At 36.8% G+C, this 17645-nt stretch overlaps 1 long non-coding RNA gene across 1 annotated transcript; it reads left to right on the top strand.

Moving 5' to 3' along the window:
- The first annotated feature begins 12591 nt into the window (after positions 1–12591).
- On the top strand, positions 12592–16579 carry LOC134285466 (uncharacterized). Its single transcript, XR_009996395.1, has 2 exons — positions 12592–15334; positions 15423–16579. It is a non-coding gene; the product is annotated as an uncharacterized LOC134285466 (long non-coding RNA).
- Positions 16580–17645: the final 1066 nt, after the last annotated feature.

Below are 17645 nucleotides of genomic sequence, written 5' to 3'. Positions count from 1 at the left end.
TTAAAAGTAAAAAAAAAAATAATAATAATTTTGTAACTATGCAGCAGACCGGCGACAATTAGGTTGTGTTAATTTGAAATAAAAAAAAATCAGTAAAAATATCAACATAAAAATGGCCACGAATACAATGGATGAAATAGGCAACAATAGTGGAGCGAACAACGCTAGATTTGAATTTCCAATAAATTTTGCTATACAGTGTATTCCAGAATTTCATGGTAGTGCGTGTGAATTAGATGCTTTCATATATCAAATTAATTGTTTTTTGAAACCCATAAAACGGATAACTGATGCTAGTGAAAGGAAAAATGCAGAAACCATACTCATTCAAATTGCACTGTCGAAACTTAAAGGTCCAGCAGCGTTAAAATTTAAAAACATTCTTGCAAATACTTGGGATAAAGTGAAAGATAATCTCCAAAAAGAATTCGGAATTAGTTTACAATTGGAAGAACTGTTTAATAAAATAGAGACCCTTGAACAAGGCAAGTGTGAAAGTTTTAAAAACTACAAAGATCGCGTTCTTCAACTTAAGAGGAATATTGATGAATTCGAAAAAGATTATATTAAAGATCCTACAATTGAGTCATACGCTCAAAGACATTTAAGAATACATTTTCTAGCGGGATTGGAAGATATAAATTTGAAAATTTTTGCAAAAACGAAAAAAGAAGACTCATTGGAAGATTTGCTAGATTACCTACAAGAAGAATGCATCGATGTGGAACAACAAGAACGCATCGAGCAGAGATTGAGGGTTTCCCACACTGCAGAATTTTACAGGCAACAAAATGAAAAACAGAAATTCAGTAATCCACAATGTATTGATCACAACTTCCATTACGATAAAAGTAGATTCAACCAGAGCGAAATAGGTTATGAAAAAGATTTTAACAATTATAGATATCTAGGACAACAAGAAATTTATCGTGGTGATTACCAAATGCCTTATTGGACCAACAGAAATTTTGATGAACGCAACATGGGAATTCAAAACAATAACATTTGCTATGATGAGCGAAAAAACTAAATAACCGGAGGTTCGTTAATTGCGTCCGATCACTCCGTCAATCAGAAAATAGTTTAGAAAGGCGCTTATATGCTGCAAGTAATAAGAAAATGATGCCCATGAACATAAATAAGAGTTATAACATACCACAAAAACAAATGGTTCAATTTGATAAATGCATTCCAGCACAAGAAAAAGTATTTATACATTGGACGGGCAATAATCAATTTATGTTAAATATACCCACTGTAGAAAGACCATACACAAAAATCAATTACATGATAGACACAGGCTCACAACTAAACATATTAAGATGGGATGCAGCCCATTGGCGTAGCTAGGGGGGGTTCCAGGGGTGCCTGGCACCCCCTAGAACAAATTTGGCACCCCTTAGAATTTTTCCTTGACAATCACCTAAAATTTTAAATTTCACACAATTAACTTCAATATTTATTAATGGCACATTTGAATAAAACTTAAACACACCCGGAATTACTTATATATCGGTTGTACGTTTTGGCGTTTTGGATATTGGTAAGAACAATCAGCAAACTTCTCCATGAATTCCTCCAGTAATACCTTTATCCATTCATACAGTGGTTTCTTTAGGCTTCCTTTATGGATTCCTCCCTATATTTCTTTAATAAACTTCCCTCATGATTCTCCAGGCTGTTTTGATGGGGTTGTACATACTAGAAATTTCTGCAGAGATTGATCCAGCAATTTCTCGTAGGATTTCATTCGAAATTCTTACTATGATACTTCTTGGGATTCTTCTAGGGATTTTTCTGAAAATTAATCTTGGGATTTCTGCAGGAATTCCTGGTGGGGTTATTCAGGACCTTTCTGAGATTCTTTCAGAAGTTCCTCCGGTGATTCTTCCAGGATTTTATTCAAAATTCTTCCTGAAATTTCTCATGAAATTCCTGCAGGAGCTATTGGCCATCCTCCGGGAACTATGGCTAGGATTCCAGCAAGTTCTCTTAGAACTCCTCTCAAAATTCTCATTGTGGTATCTACTAGGGAAGTTTTTTCGGAAATTCTTCCAGAAAATCACCTTGGGATTTTTCTAAAAATCCCTTTGGTGATTCTTCCAGAGATTTCGTCAAGGATTTAACCAAGAATTCCTCCAGAGGTTCTCCCAGGAATGCCGCAGGAGATTTCTCCAAGAACTTCTATTGACCTTCCTCCATGAATTCCAGCTGGAATTCTTTAAGCAATTTCCATTAGGACTCCTTCAGAAATACTTCTAGGGATTTCACCTGGCATACTTACATGCAGCAATACTTTCGAGAAATCTTCCTGCCCGAGCAGAGGAAAATATCAAAATAATAACAACGGAATCACAAAACTTGTTTTTATATCTCGGTTTGTTATTATTAACTTATTAAATCATCACCTTTCCATAACATGTTCTGTTGGGCAGTCTTATTTTGTTATGATCGTGCTCTTGGTATACTTTCTTTAAATTACATTTCAATAACATGTTTTGTTGTAGCACAAGTTCAGTTATAATTGTGTCATTGAGACTGTACAAATATTTGATCATTAATATTACAACATAACTAGCTTTGCAATCAAAACTACACCATTCGAGATTTCCGTTGTTCACAGCATTCCGTGAGGAACTGTAACAGAAAATATTATTTTGTCATCAGTTCCTCTGGCATTACGTTTTAACTGTGACAGAGCCAACTTATCAGCCTTTTGTTTTATAAGCATTTAGCCATTTTATGAAACATTTTGGATCAACTGGTGGAATTCAAGGACGAACAACACATTTTCGACAAAAATGTAAAAAAAATAAGTCATCAAGAAGAAGAACTCCATTGATTATTTTAAGACATTTTATTTTTATTGATTTCATTGCATCGAGCCCACTCAGATTCATTTGATTAAATGTGTCAATCAATGAGGTAATAATGTAAATTAATCTTATGAACAATGAACCACCCAATAAAGGGCTTCAAAACGTCGGTAGTTTTTCATCTTAAGTTGTTTGGAAAATAAACGAAAACTATTGTTTCTCTCTGTTTTCGATAAATAAATCGCTTGCGACAACAATAGCGTCCCAATTATGAATGAAACATTTAACAATAGATCATATTGTTGCGTATCCCATAGAATTCATATGGGACTTTGGAGGAGTCAACAGAGCAACAGAAAAAAAAGCAAATTTTGTTTTCAGATTGTTATCAATAACTTAATCATATCAAAATTTGTTATTGAAATATTCTGAAAATTCGCTGTTATTAAGTTGTTTTTGAAACTAACAAAACATGTTATTGAACAGGTCTTCCAGGAACATTTTTTTGTTATAATTTTTGTTATTTTGCCGCTTATGACATACAAGTTTATAACAGGATATGTTATGTAAATAACATGAAAATAACACTTTCCGTTACACAGTTATTTTTCCAAAATAACACATTTTATTATGCTGCTGCTATTCCCTTCTGCTCGGGTGAGATTCCTTATGAAATTCCTCCTGCGATTCTATCAGGAATGCCTCCAGTATACTTCTACCGATTCTTTAAAGGAGAACTGTAGGTATTCCTCCGGGCATTTGTTAGAGGAATTTCTTTTAGGATTCCCCCGGCATTCCTGATTCTAGGATTTATCTAGAAATTACTTCTATGATACCTCCCGGAATTCTAGGAATTCATCCAGACTCCTAAACTCGGTTTTCGCGGCGCACCAGTCTCTTGCAGGCTCGCTAAAAGAAGTAGAAAAAGCGAGCCTGCGACACGTGGGGGCCCCACGAAAACTGATTTTGGGAAGCGCTGCTCCAGATATTCCAGCTGGTATTCCTCTAGCAATTCCTGCGGTTCTTCCAGCTATTCTTTCTTAATATATTCTAACTGTGGTAGTTCAGAAATTATGCTACGGATTCTTCTAGAGCTTTCTCTTGTCTTTTTTGCAGGGATCTTTCCAGGTAATCTTCTTGGAACTCTTGCAGAAATTTCTTTAATTGTCCCACCAGAGATTTCTCCAAAGACTTGTCAAGGAACTCCTTCAGAAATTCCTTTGACCTTCCTCCAAGAGTTCCTAAAACAACTCCTCCTGCGGTTTTTATTGCATTTCTTTCAGAAATTCTTCTAGTGGTTCCTTTATGAATTTATCCTTGCAGGAATAGCTGGAATTCTTCCGGGAAATCTTCCTGACATTTCTTCAGAAATTCCTTCAGGGCCTTCTCTAAAGATTCTTCAAGAATACCTCTACCGGTTCTTGCAGGGACTTCTCTTGGCATCCCAAGGATTTTTCTTTGGATTCCACTAGACATGCCCGATGGGGTTTCTCTATAAATTCCTGTATAGTTTCCTCCAGCAATTCCTCCTGGGATTTCTGCTGAGATTTCGACAATGATACACCTCAGAATCCTCTTAACAATACTTCCTGAGATTTTTCCTGTGATTTCTTCAGAAGCTCTCCGGTGATCCTCCAGGAATTTTCATCGAAGATATTTAATCCAAGGATTCTCTCATAAATTTCTCATGGGATTCCTCCAGGAACTCCTTTTGGTATTAATCCTAGGACTCCTCCAGAATTTCTTACTGTAACATCTCCCGGAATTCTTCTTGGAATTATTCTAAGAATTTCTCCAGGGATTCCTTCAAAAGCTTGCTGGGATTGTTCAAGGCAATCTTTCTTCAGGAGTACCTTTAGTGTTTCCTCCTGGAAATCCTAGAGGTTTTTTTTCCTTGGATTCCTCCAAATATTTCTTCCAGAAAATCCTCTTGACTTTCATCCAGGAACTCCTCCTGGGATTCCAAAAGCAGGAATCGCTGCTTCTAATGTTTCAAGAATGCCTCCAAGGTCTCGTCAAGAAATTCTCACTGTGATACCTGCAGGAATCCCTCTAGAAAAATTCTCCTAACCTTCTTGCTAGGATTCCAGGCGGCAGTTTTCCTAGAATACTTCTAGAAATGCCTTTGATCGTTCCAGGGATTTTTCTAGAGACTCATCCAGGAATTCCTCTAGAGTTTTTATTTGTGGATTACCATAGAAATTAATCAGGTATTACTTTTTTTTAATTTTTATTATTGTGTATTTTAACTTATGCTAATTCTACACTGCACGGTTTTACTCCTGAAACTCCTCTTGAGCTTCTTCAAGGAATTCCAGTAGAAATCTCTAAAAGAATCCCTAATCGAATTTCTGGAATAGTTGGAATTTCCAGAGAATTCGTAGGAGGCATTACTTGAGAAATCTCTAGCGAAATCCTATAGGAATGTAAAAGTTGTAATTATGTAATTAGAAAGCACAAAATGTTGCTAATTGACAAATTGAGAGGTGAATTTACGAAAAAAAAAAATCGCGTTCTGGTGGGATTCAAATCTACAACTCCGTATTCACTAGACCATAGTATGGCCATTTCTTTAAGGATTGATACTCGGTGAAAGCGTGGTGGGAACCCCTGACCTATGGCAGAGTCAATGGAACAGGGGTTGTCAACACACTTTTCACAGGGTCGTTTGCAATGCGGTTCTCCCGGACAATCTTCCCGTTAATATTCGGTGACAAGGCGGACAATACAAAACAAAATGGCGGAAACAAGATTTTCTTTACATAAAAAAAATTTACAACGCTCAATTAGGGTTTAGCAGGCCTTACATAATAATTTATTGAAAAGGAAAGATCGGTTAATATTTATCGTGCACTAATTTTGAAAATTTATTTACTCGGGTATTCACAACTTTTAGAGCTCACCGTTGCGGCCGTTTGCTGCGATGGTCGACATGCTGCATTCTCGAAGTTGGTTCCTCTGCATCTCCGGGGGTTTCCTGCTTCTTATTTTTCTTCTTCTTCTTCTTCCCGTTTCTTTTCTCCTTCTACCTTCTCTTTATTCTTCTTTCTATTCCCACAATTGGCTAGGGAATCACTTCACTGACGGTTTGGCCTGTGTAGCGATGGCCACAGTTCCGAGTCCGGGGAGTGGTACCGAATTTTTCGCGCGCACTACTAGTGGTCAATGTCAAGCGAGCGTGCACCTATTGTGAGTTGGACAGACACAGTTTTTACTTAACATCACCCAACACATACTGTCCACTCGACCACTTTTAATTTCTTTCACTGCAGTTATTGTCTTCACCACTTGCTCGCTTGACTTTTCGTACGTTGAATGGCCTATGCAATATTAACGCGACTAGAACTAACGTTTCAAAAATTAGGTGCTTTTTCTAATCGTTCGTGGTGATTATCACATAGACCCGTACTATAGATTTAACTTTTTAAGGCGTTTAAATGTTTGGTGATGTTTTTACTGTTACCGTTTACACCTTTTAGTACGTAAGTTTTAACGTGTAATTTTTGTATCGACTTAAGGGTTTGATTTAAAAACCATACACTAACTTACGCGGAACTACTACGGTTAGTTATAATGACGTACTAAACCGCGAACCGTCACTGCCTTCACTCCTCCGGACTTAGCACAAAATAAGAGACCGACCCTATTTTGCCCATTCCATTTATAGGCACCATGAGTTGGCACAAAATTTCATGGTCAGGGTCATGAGAGCCGATGAGAGAGGGAGAGACCATGGAGATGACGACGAACGACGGTACGACGAACGGAGATACGATGATGAACGAAAGAAACCTTACACACTAACAGAGATTGGTTGATGACCTATACTACTTTACACGCTAACTCCGACAAAACTGGCTGCATGCATAGCCTTTACAATTTAAAATTCCCTACACTTGTCTCCGTAATTTAGGTATAAATAAATTTGAATAAATTTGAATATATGAAAATGAATATGAAAAGTAACTCTACAATAAATATGAAATCTAAATGGTGATAAATAAAAAATGTAAATAAAGCATCTATAAAAAAATAAAGCATCTGGACAAAAACAAACAAGCAAATAAATAGATATGAATAAATGAATAAATAAATTAATAAGTAAATAAATAAATAAATAAATAAATAAATAAATGATCTAAACTACAGTCGGAGTGAGCAAAACAAACAAAATAAATAATTCACATTAGGACATCAACCAAGGGCTATTAAATGCAAAATAAACGTCACTCAAACACTAATAAAAGTGGAGACAGACATTGATTTTACATTTAGACATTTACTTTCAATAAAACAATAAAAAACAAAAAAATGACAATAATTTTGGGCTAAACCTCTAACTGGCCTTCCCACCGAATATTCTTATTGTGACCCGAAGTGAACGGTCACAGGATTCTTTCGACATGGTTGTATTTTTTTTTTAAATTTCTGCGCAGCAATTTCTTTGGACTTTTTCTATAATATCAATGGCTATTCCTCTGAAATTATTTTAGCATTTTCTTTTTCAGTTATTTTTTCAAATTTATTAGGTAATTTTATCGTGATTATTTTTTGAAATTCTTTATGATTTAATTGTATTTATATTTATTGCTCCCGAAAGTTGCTAAATCGGAAAATCAGAAATTTTCAACTGGTCTTGGTCAAAGAAAATCCTATGAAATTCACGAAAAACTTACTGAAAAAATTCTCAAAGAAATTGTCGGAAAAAATCCATCAAAATTACCTTAGAGCTTTCAAAGTAGTTGCCGAAAGAATTCATATAAGAATTACCAGAGGAATTCCTGAAGAAAATATTAAGACTTTATAAAGAAATTGGTTAAATCCAATCTCAAAATAAATTGCCGAAATATATTCTATGAATAAAACCAAAAAAAAATCTAAGAAATTCTCAAAGAATTTTCCGAAACATTTCAAAGAAATTTTTAATAGAACCCTGAAAGTAATTGCCGTAGAATCACCGTGACATAATTTTTAAAGAACCACCAAAGTTTTTTTTTCAGATAAATTCCCGAAGGAAATCACTAAGAAATTTGCAGAATCCAATTTCCAAAGGAAGTACCAAAGAAGTTCCCATAAGTAATAAACGAAGTTGCCAAAATTTCCGAATGAATTGCTGATGAAACTCCCAAATTAATATTCAATGCAAGTAACACCGGAATTGCCGAAGGTATTCCGGAATCATCTGCTGCAGGAACTCCTTGCATAAAAATTGAAGAAATCTAGAAGAAAGTATCTGAAGAATTTTCAATAAAATTATAGAAGCGATTTATGACAGAATTTCAGAAGAAGCTTTCGAAGGAATTAGAATTTTGTAGTTTTGAGAATCATACTCCCAGTTTTTCTGTAAAAGTATTTTCGTGTCCACGTGGTAATATTCAACTAATTAAAAAAACGCTTTTAAGCCATTAATTTTGTGGCCAAACCAAAAATGCAAATATGTATTTTTGATTTTGCAATTTTAAGTATTTATATTTCTTAAAATTGTTCTTGAAAACTATTTTTATAGGGGTTGTTATCATGCAATAGAACAAAGAGGATGTCTTGATGAATACAAGTTACACGCAAATTTGTGGATTTTTTTTATACTTTCCGAGATTTACACCGCTAATATGTAATTGCTTTGAAAATGTATTCTAATGGACCTGATTGTTTTCAATCCACAAAACAGGGGTTGTCACGATGATTGTTAAGTACTTAAGTTCAAACTGAAAATACAAATTCTATTTTCCCGCGACGCAGTATATCATTATACTAAGAAATTGAGGGTGAATCGGTATTTCCCCTAAAAAAAGCAACCTGGAAGCCGCTGAAACTGGCACCCCCTAGGCACCCCCTAGGAAAAAATCCTAGATACGCCAATGATGCAGCCCCTAGAATCGGAGCAACAGACATAGATTATTCTGAATCTGAAAAGTTTTTGATTTCGGGATTCAATGGAAGTCAAACAAGAACGCTCGGATCTACAGAAGTTAGTTTAATAATTGGGAAGTCTAAGTATAAGATAAAATTTTATTTAGTTCACCACTTAAATGTACATGGTATCATAGGAGCAGAATTTTTGAAACAGCATACATTATATATTAGCCCGAACTTTGATTACATAGCCCTACGCAAGCCAGATAGTGTAGAATATAACATTAACAATATTACAACAACAAAGTACGTAATGGTATCAGATAAATCTTGTCAGACTGATTTACAAGATAATAGTAATTGTATACAATATGATAACAATGACAAAAGCTGTCAAGTAAATTTTGATATTGATGAAGTCATACATGATGAAATAGTTACACAGCCAATCGTACCGAAAAAAGATTATTCATGCAATATGTGTCTTTATGAGAAGTATTATGAAGACGAGGAATGCATAAATCAACATTTTGATGAAGAATATTATAATAATGGATGTTACAATAAGAATGTAGAGGCCGGGAATCAATATACGCCGGAGGATTTAGATTCAAACCAAGATCTAAGTTTGATAGATAATTTGAATTATGAACAAATACAAGGTAAAAATCGTATCGAAAAATTGCTAGATACAATTGATTTGAAGCATTTGAAAAGCGCTAATTACGACGCAATGGAAAATATAATGGCAAGATATTGTGATGTATTTTATTTGAAAGGGGATCACCTGACAGTAACAGATGCAGCAGTACATGAAATTGAAACAACGACTAATGTGCCAATAAATAAAAGGCAGTATAGGTTCCCTGAATCAACAAAGAAACAAATTAATGAGGAAATTAAAGAAATGCGTCGGCAAGGGATTATTAGGCCCAGTAAAAGTCCTTGGAATGCACCTGTTTTATGCATACCAAAGAAAGATTTAGACGAAGAAGGAAACAAAAAGCATAGAATTGTGGTAGATTTTAGGGCATTGAATTTGATAACTAAACCATTTGTATATCCGATTCCACAAATAAATGAAATATTGGATAGCCTAGGCGATAGCAAATACTTTTCAACAATTGATCTGAAATCTGGATTTTATCAAGTTCCTATAGACCCAAGAGATGCTGCAAAAACTGCATTTTCTACACCCAAAGGTCATTTTGAATTCACGAGAATGCCTATGGGGCTTAGAAACAGTCCCTCGACTTTTCAAAGACTGATGAACACAGTTTTATTTGAAATTGAAGATGTTAAAGCAATCGTTTATTTGGATGATATCATTGTTTTTGGAAGAACAATTCAAGAGCATAACGAAAATCTGATTAAAGTTTTGAAAGCTCTTCGTAAACATAATTTAAAAATTGAACCAACAAAATGCCAAATTTTGAAAACCGAATTGAAATTTTTAGGACATACAGTTGATAAAAATGGTATTCGTCCGCTTGATGGTAATATTAAGGCTATACGAGAAATGGCAATACCAAAAACTGTAAAAGGAGTGCGATCATTCCTAGGAACAGTAAACTTTTATGGTAAGTTTATACCAGGAATTGCAGAAAAACGAAAACCTCTGAATGATCTATTGAAGAAAAATGTAAAATTTAACTGGACCCCAGAGTGCCAGAAAGCATTTGAAGAATTGAAAAACTTTTTAACGTCTGACTCTTTGCTAGTGAGACCAAATTACAAGGACACATTTGTTTTAACGACAGATGCCAGTGAATACGCTATTGGAGCAGTTTTATCGAATGAAAAATCAATTGACAGACCCATAGCTTACGCTAGTAGGGGACTTATTGGAGCAGAACGAAAATATTATACAATTGAGAAAGAATTACTGGCCATGGTATGGGCAGTGAATTATTTCCGTCATTATATCTACAATCAGAGGTTTATTGTTTACACAGATCATAGACCATTGATCTCAATATGGCATCTAAAAGAAACTTCATCAGTCCTCACACGTTTGCGTTTGAAATTGCAAGGATTGGAATGCGATATTCGATACAAACAAGGAAAGGATAACGTTGTAGCGGATTTTCTCTCTAGGCTAAATCCAGACAATGAATCAGAAGAGCAGAGTAATCCAGCCGATGAAATTAAAACCGCAAGGTCGAAATTAATTGCTGTGGTCACCCGACAGCAAACGAAAAGAGCAGAACAAGAAAACGTATCCAACCAAAAACACCGCGACCGCGATCAAGCGAACAAACAGCTGATGAAAAACTACACCGTTTCTGGCGACAATAACGGGGGCGCGATCGCTGACCGGGACCATGAAAGCGAGGGAACCAAAACAAAAACGCAAAAGATGACCTATATGAATGATAGCGTAAATAATAATTGCACGGGTTCCGACCTACGAGGCATAAACAAGGTGTCAAATATACCTCCAGCAAGTACGAGTGCGATATCGGACGAGGCTGAAGTTGAGGAATCCATTATGGCCGACGTTTTCGATTTATGCAATAACACACATACTAATGACACATTTGCGGCAAGCGCATATGATGAATTTTTAGAGATGTCCAAGAATAATCCAACTGATGTAAATCGATTGAAAATTTCTAGGAATTTGAAAAGTGCAGATGCTGATTGTAACATTGTAATTTTGAATAGCAGATCAGCATTTAATGAAATTTCAAAAATTATTGATTTACCCCATGGACTGAAAGATTTTTGTGAAGATGGAGTTGTTTCTATTTCAGATAGTAATTTATTCGGAATTATTGTGGAAGGCAAAAGTAATTCAATGATTAATACCAAAACATTCTTTTACAAACTTAGCAACTGCTTCAATCAAAATAAAGCGCCGATAACAGCGTCCAAAAATATTCATTTGATTTCGTTCAGAAAGATTAAACAATTTGAAGTACTTGAGATGATTCAATTTTTAGCTTTGAAAAATCAAATTACGTTAAGCCTTTATAACGCAGATTCGGAACGCACTGAAGTACGTAATGAAGATATCGAAACAATTCTTCGAGAATTTCATGATGCTACCTTAGGCGGACATGTTGGAGCAAGGCGAATGCGGAAACGCATTGGTCTCATTTTTAATTGGAAAAACATGAGAAGGGATATCGAAAATTACGTAAAACAATGTGATTCATGCCAGAAAAATAAAATTTGTAAATCCAATAGAATTCCGTTAGAGTAACTACAACGTCATCCGAGCCATTTGAAAAATTATATATGGACATTGTTGTTCTCCCAGAATCCGAATGGGGCAACAAATATGCGCTGGTCATGCAGGACGACCTTACGAGATTTTTGGTAGTAGCTCCAATGGATAATCAAGAAGCGGAGACTGTATCCAAAACTTTTGTCGAAAAATTCATTTGTAAATTCGGTACTCCGTTGGAACTTGTGACAGACCAAGGAGCAAATTTCATGAGCAAATTTTTTAAACACGCATGCAAAATTTTGAAAATAAAAAAAAAAATCAATACAAGTGCTTATCACCCACAAGCAAATTTAGTAGAACGATCAAACAGAGAATTAAAAACATATCTGCGACAATTTGTCGGAGGAAACCCGCAACAATGGGACCAATATCTTGATTACTTTACTTTTGAATACAATACTACAAATAACAGCTCATCCAACTACAGTCCATTCGAACTTTTATATGGAAGAAAGGCAAGGATTCCTACCTCCATATATACTCCAACAAATTCAGATCTAACATATAATGACTATTTTTGCGAAATGAAACAAATTCTTAAAAATTTGCATGATAACGCCAAAAGAAATTTGATTATTTCCAAAGAGAAACGTAAAATTATTTATGACAAGAAAACCGAAGAATGGCAACCTATGTGAGACGAATAGGTATCCTACAGCGGTTAAGAAAAGGTAAAAATGTGAAAATTTAAAGAAAGAAAAGGACTTGTGACAAAAACGCAAAGTAACAAAACGGCAAATTAACAAAGAGAAACAATATGGAGTATAAGGGGAATATTATACAAACGAGACAGTTAAAAGAGTAATGGCGAAAAGTGTATGAAAATGCTTGAATTAAGGTACAAATATAATACAATCTTTTAATAATTATATATTTTTTTTCTTTATATCATCTCGTTTTAGTTTTTTTTAGAATAACCATAATACATAGTATTTTATTACAGAAGTAGATCCCTCATCAACCAACCGTAGCAAAGCCTTCAAAAGGGGGAAAGGAGGAGTGATTTTGTAGCAAAATCTCAACCGCAAGCCTTACCCACGGAACCGGAAGGCGCAGACAGGAGATGCGTAAAGGAAAAGCAATAATGACACTTTTTATTCCGCACAGGTAAACAACAGTAACAGAAAACAATGAATTTCTTCAATTTAAGCCAGCCCCAACTTTTATTCAAAAAATCTGAAGTTTGCAATTGAATTATTCGGTAATTGCATCTCAGTAAAATTCCAGAGGATCTACCTCACAATATTATAAATGCAATAAAAAAAAATCTATTACAAGAGTCATCATCAAATGGGTTAATTTTGGGTTCCTATGAGAAATTGAAAAAAAAATGTAATTAAATAAGTATACTGAGCAAGAAACAAAAGAAAACAACGATGTTATTAACGATCTTTTTCGATGGAATTTAATGTCATGTTTGAATAAATTATTTTGACAAAATCTAAACATAACTTCCTCGAGAGATGACGCGGGAGGACAAGACGAGAAGGCAACATCCGGCGAGAGCAACCAGAGGAGCAGTTTCAACGGTACCTCTATGAAAACGTACCACAGTCAAATTGGTACGAAGACGAGAAATAACAGATCGGATGGAAAGTTGAAGGTCAAAGGTGCTGGTATGGCGGAGGAGAGGATTCAGCGAACATAATTTTTCACCGGAGACGATTCAAGGTCAACTCGGGTGGCACATCGAGACAAATATTATTGTACATCTGCGAATCTGCTAATACGAACCAACACAATGCAGAGCATCGGGAAAAACTACAACAACAACAAAACAACAACAACAAAAACAACAACAACAACAACAATTCATACAGACATATGATGAGAGAAGGACGTCCTCAAAGTTTCCCAAATTAACCGACATAATGTAATGTTCACCAACCGCATTACATTCACCATTGAGGAAGCACTTACTCCGTGCTTCTTACAACATCAATTAACAGTAACCATAACCCGGAATGCAACATTTCGACATCATCAAAAGGTTTGGAATTTAAGCCAACTAATTACAAACTCTTTAAAGAATGTGCAACAGTTCCACAATTTGCACCAGGTCAAAGACAACAATATTCGCATCACTATTGAGATTGATCCAATACCAACAAAATTCAGAAGGCGGGCGATAAGTAATCAACCATAACACCGTAAATGACAATGATAAACAATCCAGTTCGGAAGGCAACTTATGACACTATTTCGAGAAACAACAGAAAGCAACAGTAAAACTAATTCTTCTGTCTGCAAACGACAGCGCGGGAATTCCAAGCAGGGAAATACGATTCAACCGAGGTAATATCCGGATACCAAAGCTTCATGGTCACGTTCCCACAGGAGACGACATCAACTGAATCAACTACATCATCTTCAAGACAAACCAGTACAACAGAGAAGCAACGATACCATTCATCTGAGACCTGAAACTAACCAATTGATCTGGACATTTAACAAGAAGAGGTAGAAATCAATGGTAGACGAACAACCCCTACGACGAATCAAGAGGAGCAGCAGCAAGTACCAATGAAGTCAATCTCTTGAGGAAGAATGTAAGAAGGTTAATACAAAATTTAAAGTTTCTTTGGGATATTCAGATCAATCAACTGTAGTGGAAAATATTGTAAGACACTTACTGGGAAGATAAAGATTAGTTTAGCAGTTTCAGTTTAGAAAATTAACGATCATCGTTAACGTCATCATCTAAATGAAGTTTTGGGGGATACATTTTACCCACATCCTTACATTTGAACGTGATTTTATACACGTTCAAACTCCGCTAAGTGGGAGGGCATGCAACGCCTAAATATTCCCACGCCTTCCGATATTCTAAGTCAATTCAACTGTGAAAGAAAAAGATGCATTTCCCCCCCCACACACTCCCGTTAGAGTAGCTGCCTGGGTGTGTTTTTATTTCAATTTTTCACCAACAGCTACGCTCTAGGTAGGTTCTACCCACTTCACGCGCTGTAAATTGGAAGCAACGGGAAACATACCATTCGTTACTGACTTTGTTTTTATGACCCATCATCGCACCCGGTGATGGCCGGGTGCGATCGTGTTCAAACACGGGAGTCGAGCCGGTAAATCCACAATATGCTTGGTGGGTCAATGGTCGCTGGGTTTGATTGTCGGCGACCGATTCCAAGGCTCAATTGTAAACCTGTAAAGGTTTTGTTTTTGATCTAAAATGTCGTACTGGACGTTGACTAAAACAACATCCGTACGGTGTCCTGGTTTCGCGGGGCAGCGACCGCGCAGCGATGCGTTTGTTTTGTTTTCCATGATCGTATATGTTGGGTCCGGTTGGTTTGGTGCAGCTCTGATTACGCTCGGTGGGCCGTCGATAGGAATGCCATGGAACGGATACCCTATCGATCGCGCTAGAATGTTGCGAAAATCAAGGCGCCGTATTGGCCGCATATGGCTTTAGGTAGCCAAAATTGTTTTTGTTTCGAAATCAAGGCGCGGTTTCAGGTAGCCCATATTGTTTTTGTTTTGAAATCAAGGCGCGGTTTCAGGTAGCCTAGATTGTTTTGGTTTTGAAATCGAGGCACTGTATCTGCCGAGAATGGTTTCAGGTAGCCGTGATTGTTTTCACTTGGTTCGATTTTTGAACCCAGGTGAACCATAAAAGGAATGTTGAAAATCGAAATCGTACTGGCGGCATAGGGGCGCCGGAATTGTTTTGTACTCGATTTTGTTTTGACTTCGAGTAAAAGAATGTGGGGTATAATTTCAACGAACATCCGCGGCCGAGCCCGGCTAGGGGTCATTGTGCACAAGCAAGGGTACATTTGAATAACAAGGCGGTTGCTTTGTTTTGAAGAATTGGGTGCCAAGTCCGAAAGATGATGGCGCTAAGAATGATGATGATGATGATGATGATAATGATGATGATAATGATGATGATGACGATGATGACGATGAGGATGATGGTGAAGATGACGATATGACACGCCCAAGCATTGAAGATGCCCAAGTGAGGCGGGGCTAGACGATGTAGGCCTTCGGGTAAAGATTCTTAGAAGGGGTTTTTGCGAACACGCCCAAGTCAGGCGTGGTTAGGAAATTAGGTTTTTTTTATCAGAACTAGGATTTTTGGTAGGGCTTGGGATACGCCCAAGACACGGCTAGGCTTGGGATACGCCCAAGAGAAAAGAGATTTTTCAAGAAGAGAAAGATGTAAAACACGATGTGGACAAGTAGGAAAGGTAGAAGGTTTTGGGACGTTTTAGTATTTACATTTTTTTAGGTTTTTGGACACGCCCAAGATGGGTTGGGCAACGTTAGGAATTTTCGTGACTTCTTCGGGTATTGCTAGGAAATTTAGGCTATAAATACGGAGGTTTTGGCTTCAGTCGGGGGCAGTTGTTGAAGAACAGAGTAATCGAGGAGAGTTCGACGTTAGAGTTGTTGAAGAACGGAGTTGTTGAGTTCAAAGACAGTCAGTGAGACAGTGGGTCAGTTTCAACGCTAGAGTGTTCAATCTTGGTTCAGAAAAGACAGTAGTTGTAAAAGTTCAGTTTTTCAACGTAAGAGTAAAAGTCCAGTTCGGTTCAGTTTTTTCAACTTCGGTGAAGAAATACAGAAAGGTGATATAAGAAAAAAATTGAATCATTGTAATATAAGTTAAGTGATGGTTTGTGATATTTCAATATAGATTATTAAAAAGATATCGTCGGACTGTTATGAATTAAAAGATATCACATTCCGTGTAGTGTTAAGTTGAGCCCCTGGACGGTACAGGGCGCTTCACATGCAGCCTAACGCGATCCGAAGACAACTATACTGAATACGCTCAAGCTTCAAGATGTGTGTTTTTGCGGCGGACTGAAAGCAAAAGCTACCGTATTCGAGAACCGACAGTATCGTTGTCCGATAAAGCTTTATCAGATAGAGACGAACCAGCCAAGGGCTGAAAGTCTCTTTAATAAAGACAAATTAATCAATCAATCAATTTATCAGATCTTCCGGGTGGGCTCCCCACCATGTTCCGGTGAGTGTATGAAGTTGATTCGTTGTTGGCACTTCTGATACAGATAATTAATGTGCTTTCCCCAGGTACCTTTAGAGTCGAACCAGCCCCCTAGATACATATGCGAAAGAGCTTGAGTGAGTTCCTTACCCAAAAATTGAAGCTCTAGATCTGCTGGATCACGCTTCCTAGAAAAGACAACTAACTCAGATTTCTCCGGGGAGAATTCGATACCCAGCTTTACAGCCCAAGCAGACAAATTGTCCAAAGTATCTTGCAATGGTCCTTGCAGATCTTCCGCCTCTGGTCCGGTGGCAGAAACCACGGTGTCGTCCGCAAGCTGTCGTAGCGTGCAATTTTCCACGAGACATTCGTCAATGTCTGACGTAAAAGTTGTAAAGAAGGGGGCTTAGGCATGAGCCCTGGGGGAGACCCATGTAACTAATTCGTGAAGTTGCCGAGGTTCCATGAGCGAAAAACATGTGCTTCTCAGACAACAAATTGTACAAGTAGTTGTTTAAAATCGGAGAAAGTCCACACTCGTGGAGTTTGTATGAAAGGACATCAACGCAAACTGCATCAAAAGCCCCCTTAATATCCAAAAATACGGAGCCCATTTGCTCTTTTAGAGCGTAGGCCAGTTGAATCTCTGAAGAAAACAATTTAATTCAGTTGTATGAATGATGTTGCAGGTTGCATTGCCATAAAATTCAAGAGTTATGACACTATTCTGACAAAAATATTGCTGCCGAATGCTTCACTTTCA

The sequence above is a fragment of the Aedes albopictus genome, chromosome 1 (genome assembly GCF_035046485.1).
Source record: "Aedes albopictus strain Foshan chromosome 1, AalbF5, whole genome shotgun sequence".
Taxonomy (NCBI): domain Eukaryota; kingdom Metazoa; phylum Arthropoda; class Insecta; order Diptera; family Culicidae; genus Aedes; species Aedes albopictus.
This window is presented reverse-complemented; position numbering and strand designations above follow the sequence as displayed.